The sequence below is a fragment of the Sylvia atricapilla genome, chromosome 8 (assembly GCF_009819655.1).
Source record: "Sylvia atricapilla isolate bSylAtr1 chromosome 8, bSylAtr1.pri, whole genome shotgun sequence".
Classification (NCBI taxonomy): domain Eukaryota; kingdom Metazoa; phylum Chordata; class Aves; order Passeriformes; family Sylviidae; genus Sylvia; species Sylvia atricapilla.
Window position 1 is genome coordinate 19,342,575 of NC_089147.1, and position 6,089 is coordinate 19,348,663.

A 6,089-nucleotide genomic window follows, 5' to 3' on the forward strand; every position below is an offset into this window, starting at 1 on the left:
CCTTCTTCTTCTCCGCAGCAACCAGCAGCCTGCCAAAGAATTCCTGTAAGCTCTCGGCGGCTTTGTGTGCCTGCCTGGGCTGTGGGCAGCTCTGCAGCAGGCCTGCCTATTGTCGGCAGGGCTCAAAGGGAGCAAGGGAGAGAAAAGGGGAGCTGGGGGGAGGAAGAGGGTTTAAGGGGGCTTGTTCTTATCAAAGCCGCAGAGGTTATTGTGCTGGAGCAGAACCACGCTGCTTCTGAGCCCCTTCAGTGGGGCTGTTAATGGAGGCACTGCAGGGAGACAGAGGGTGGGATTTGCTCCATATAAACTCCCTGGGGTCTTCCTCGGCATGCACTCTCCTTCCTCACACCTCTGGCTCAGAGCAGGCCTGTGTGGACACAGGTGAATGGTCCTGCAGCTTCCTTGTCCATACCCACCAGCACCCAAAGACACTTGCCAAGGGAGCTGGGCTCACATACACTCCCACTGACACACCTGTGACAGGCACACACAGAGCACAGAGCAAACACCTCTGCTCAGCACAGATGCACCTACCAGCCACTCATAGCTTCAGAGATAAATGAACATCTGTCCACATCTGCAAAGGCAACAGTTCATCGCTGGGGCAGAGAGAACATGTCCAGCATCTACAGCTGGACATACAGATACACCTGGTGGCTCATACACATACCCTCAACATCTGGGTCCTTAACCAAAACACAGTCACATAAAGGCACATACAACAATACAAAGGCACCATTTTCCCAGCAGGCACAAACAAGAAAGTCTCGGGGCACTGCCTCAGAGATCGTGAGAGCATGGAAGAGTTAGCACAAGGGATGCTAAACCAGGTTGTTTTAAAAGCTCCATCTGCATCACAGGAAGAGAAGCTGAAGGCCCTTGGGCAGCAAAAGCCTCAGGAAGGAGCATGTGAGCAGGGGTCTGTTGTCAGCAGCTTTGCAAACACTGATGCCATGTGTAATAGAATCTCCCAAAACACTGTGCTCAACACAACCTCCTAATACCATGACCAACCAGAGGAAGGACCTGATCCTGGGGCATGCCCCAAGATACCAGAGTCAGGGTGAGCAGGATGGAAGAGCTGGTTCCCTGCTCAAACTCTAGTCCGACCTGGATCAGTTCCAAAAGCCTGGCACACTCGTGCAGCAGAATCCATGACAGATCCAACATGAAATCACAAAGCAAAATTTTAATGGGAACCAGAGTCTCTATCTCCTTAAACTTTCAGAGAAGAAGTAGCAACCAAAGTCCTTCCAAGGCACAGAGGGATGTTTCACATGTGTATCAGACCCACAGCCAAGACCTTGATGAAAATGGGAAATCACAGATGTCTGACGCTTTTCTTAATGTAAGTTTGGCTGTAAAACTTATACCTCTGGGAAAAAAAATGAACTAAATATTCTTTCTGGATCAGGAAAGCTTCTTCAGGAAAGCTCATGTCAACCAGGTGAGTAGAAGCTTTACTCCACAGTAGCCAAATCCACACCTGATCAGAGCTCAGGTCAAAACAGCTTTCACCTGATGAGCATGGGTAGTGGAGAGCTGGTGCATTACAGAGCAGCCAGACCCTCTTCTATTCCCAGGGTGGCCCCACTCATAAGTCTCAGAGAGACGATTTGTACCCAGGCTGATTCAGCACATCGGTGCTAATCCTACCTGCCCAGGCCCACAGAAACACTCCCAGGTAAGAGACACAAACACACACATGCCTGTGGGGGGTGAGAGTGATTCACTCACACCCAGAACCTTCTTCTTCCCTTCTCTTCCCACTTCCACCCCATTGCCCAGCAGATGCTGCTGAGCCAGCCCAGAGAGGCAGGAGGGAAGATGGGAAGAGGGATGAAGAGGTACCCCAAGAGGGAGAGCAGCAGCCTCCAACGACCACGGTAGGAAAAGTAGGGGGGCTGAGACTGTGGGGGAGGGGATGGAGGCAAGGCAGGGAGGGCTTCTCATTGTGAGGGAAATTTTATTTTTAACAGATGCTAAGGCAGATGGCACAGAATTAACAGAAAATGGGAGAGGAAAAAAGAGGAAGAACATTACTGGCTCCAGAGAGAGTGGACATTAAAAAAATAAAGAATAAGGGAATGAAAACAAGTTTAAGTACTCTCTCCAGAGGAGGGGGGGAGGGAAAGCGCGAGGCAGAGCAGGGACGAAGCAGCGTGATAATAACCAAAGGCGTGAAATTGCAAAAGTAAAATTTGTGGCACTCGGGAGGGGCTGATAAGGCCCCAGCTTCATTGCAAAACTCACTCAGAAATTACTGATGTGATGTTTTAGCCTTTATCATTAATAATAATCGAGAGTGGGAGCGGGGTGGGGGTGACTGAAACAAAGAGGGAGAGAGATTGCATGAGCATCTGAAACCTGGGGAAGGAGGAAGAGGACACAAGAGGAGAGCTGGGGGAGAGGAGAGGTGGTGGGGGAAAAAAAAGGAGTCCAAATGAGGGGAAGAAAAGGATGAGAAAGGAAAGTTGAAAAGGAAGCAGTACTGGCCAAGGAAAAAAAGGAGGAGGAAAGAGCAAGGTTAAAGGACATGAGGAGAACAAAGGGAGAAGGCAGACAAACAGGAGTTGGGGAAGAAAACACCAAAAAGTGAGAGGGGGACAAAAGCAGTCAGGGGGTGAGAAGAGGGTGAATGAATGGAGAAGTGACAGCAGAGATGAAATAGTGGGAGAAGACAGACTGTAGGACAGGGATTAAGAGAGGGGGAGACAAAGAGATATGGCCCTGCCGCTCTCCTCCCAAATTAATCGAGGATACATCAACCCAAGCCACTAAAACAGAGCTATTATGAATGGGTTAGTCACAGGTGGAGTTAAAGGCCTACAGAGGGATATTAGCCAAAATTGAGTGGCTTTTAATTTCTTTCTAACGAGAGATTGTGGCTGGGGAGCCAGACACTGCCTCGGCTTAGCTAGGCCTGAAGGCAGCTAAACACAGGAGCCGGCAGCTTCCCACAGCCACGCTAAACCACAGGCGAGCTGACCTGTGCCGTGCACGCAGCGAGCTGGAAAAGGCACACAGGAGCTGACCTGCCTGCTCCGTGTGACAAACGGCACTGCCACACGCCACAGCGCGGGACACACACGGCAAACCTGGCACAGACCCTCCGGACCGCCCTGCCTCCTCTGGGCTCTGCTGACAGACAGACGGACAAAGTTCCAGTGCCTCACGACCCATCGGTGAGCTGAGGTGATCCGCCCTGCCCGTCAGGGTTTGGCTTTTTACTGGAAGATCCCCCGGCACTGCAGCCTCCTCATTGCCCTCCTGGAGAGACCAGGGAGCTTCGACACAAGACCAGGACATCTGGGTTCTATTTCTGGCTCTGCTGCTGGCAATTCACCACATTTCTCCATTTTCCCATCTGCTATCTGGGAATAATGCAGTATTGTTAAAACTGAGCACTTAAAAATGATGAATAAGACCATCCCCTCATTCCAAAATCATGAGATTCATTTAAAAAAAAAAAATCATGATGCCTTCTAGAAGGATAGGGCCACGTATTTTTGACAAAGTACACACCTTTGGACAACTCAATCTATTGCACTCTAGTTTCATAAAAGACTTGGAGAGAGTTTAATTTTTTTCCCCTGAGCTTAAAGGTCACAATTCATCAGCACACAATGTTGGGGGCTGACACTATGTAACACAATTTTTTCCCCCTATAGCTGCGTTCAGATTTTCTATGAGAACCTCTTAATTCTCAAACTATAAGTTCATTAAAACAAAAGGGAGGGGTCAATTTCTAACAACCCTCTCTCTGTGAAGCAATTTCAGGGGAGACCACAAAAAAAAAAAAAAAAAAAATCTGTGGAATCATGGCAACATCCAGTTCTAACATTTTATAAACAAAAACATTTGTTTTATGATTGAAAATTATTTTCATTTTGAAGTTCTAGACCATTTAGGCTTAAAAGTGACTTTCAAATGGTAAAAAGTTGCACTGGGAACAAAATATTTCATATTATCCATTACAAAATTTTGGGACTAGTGTAAAGGAAAAAGGAGATAGGTTCAGGATGAGAATGAAATTACTCCTTTGTGAAAACATTCTATTTTTTAGTTCTTATGCCATTTTGGAGCAGAAGTAATTGCAGTTTACAAATTCTCATTGAAAAAAAAATCCTGCCTAGATACAATTTCCATCTATATGGAGGTGTTTTAAGGGCAGCAGAAAGTATATGCTAAGTATTCTTAATTTATGTATTTACTTCACTCATTGCCAATATGTCCCAGCCTAAATAATCCACATACATACCTTCATCTCAGTGCTGTTCAAATACTCACACATCTTCCCCTTTTTTCAATCTAAACCCAGGCTTGCTCACAATGGTTGCAGAATTTACTTAGAAGTGGATGTGCTTCCAGGTGAAACACACAAATCAGATGAGCTGGAAAGTGTGTGTGACCTCTAAGCCAACAAAAACACTTCTGCAGAATATACACGAAGGCATCCCCACAAATCAAGGTGAACTTGCATGACACTGGCTTAGGAGCACAGTGGGACATGCTGTGATAGAGGGGCTGCTGTTCATGGTGTAGGTATCACATGTGTGCTAAGCCCCAGAACACCAGAGAAAGTGCTCTTAGTGCATGGAACATCACATGAAACCTGACAACAACAGCCATGTCTAATGAGCAGAATACATCTGAGAATAATCCATGAACTTAAGAGACAAACAATCTTAGTGGTGAGGTAAATCTGTATCTTCCCTGGATCTCCCCAATACTGGGCTGAACCAATGTTATCTTTCTCATGAGAGAGCTTGTGAAGAGAAGGGACAATGTTCACATAAGGATGTCACTGTTTGCTGTGGCAAAGGATCCAGAGGCAGGGTTGCTGTGTTCTGTGCTTAGCTGATCTTCAGCACTTTGTCTTCAGCTCCACCAGAAAACAGAAGTAGCAGTCTGGTGCCTCTGGTTTGGGCTTTCACTCATTTGGAATTCTGCAGGCTGTTTTTTCTTCCAGTGACACAAGAGAAAGATCCTGTGCATTCTTCTTTTACTCAAACAGTGAGTTCAACTGGGAGAAATCAGCAGTACTGGAGTCTGGTTTGTCCATCACATCCTCCTTCACATCTCGTCATCTTATCTGCCCATCAGGGAAACGGTCCTGTGGCACAAAGTTTAGTCTTCAGGGATAATTTACTTTCTCATTGAGATCAAGGGACCTCAATAAATAACTTTATATCAAAATAAAAATATCCTAGAGTGAGAATGTCCCAGAAGACAAAGAAAAGCAGATGTAAGTGAACAGACCACATGGAAAGTGCACATGAAACAGAGAGGAGGGGGACAGGGCGGCAGAAATCAAGCATCAAATAATGCCAGTGTACATTCTTATTCAGAGACCTCAGACTTCCATGTGAAAGTTTTCCAGCTTGCTCACTCACGCAGGAGCACTGTCTGATTTCAGTGTTTCCTGTTGATAATTTTTCTGCCTCGTCTGTCGGCACGGAGCTAAGACCGTTCCCCGCTGTCGTGAAAGCCTTTTTCAATAGGCACTGTCCCCCCTGGGCTGCCAGCTGAGGCTGCTCCCTGGAGAGCTACACCCCTCTCAGAGTCTATTAAAGCTCAATTACCCAAGGCTGACTGGCCTCGTTGTCTGGCAAAGGGAGGTAGGATGTTCCTCTCCCTCCCAGGTCGGGGCTGCTTTACTATGGCCCAGCCAGATCACATCTATGTATCAATTTAATAAGATCAAATCAAGTACAAGATGTGAGGGGAGGAAGGCAGTGAAAGGAAAAGCTGTACGAAGGCAGCTCAGAAAGCCACCAGTGCCTGCCTAGACAAGACTGGCCGGCCCAGCACTGACAAAGGACATATTGCTGATTTACACTGCAAGCACAATGGAGCGTCTTGATTTACATCAGCATGGACCTCCTGGCCTCACACACCCTGTCCACCAGCATCTTCCTGTGCCAACCCAGCATGGCATCTGAGTCACTGGTGCTTTCACAGGGACCAAAACTACTCTCTCCTATGACCCACTTCCATTCTGTTGTCACATTGTTCCCCAGGAGATTTCACATCTTCAGCAGTCAAGTCCTGGCCTTCTCCACATGCTGGGAAAGAGCTGTCATCAA

The 6,089-nt window shown here is 47.1% G+C and overlaps 1 long non-coding RNA gene across 1 annotated transcript; it reads left to right on the forward strand.

The window, feature by feature from the left end:
- Positions 1–1,579: 1,579 nt before the first annotated feature.
- Positions 1,580–3,631, forward strand: LOC136364537 (uncharacterized). Its single transcript, XR_010744167.1, has 3 exons — positions 1,580–1,684; positions 1,792–1,886; positions 1,980–3,631. It is a non-coding gene; the product is annotated as an uncharacterized lncRNA (long non-coding RNA).
- The last annotated feature ends 2,458 nt before the right edge of the window (positions 3,632–6,089 follow it).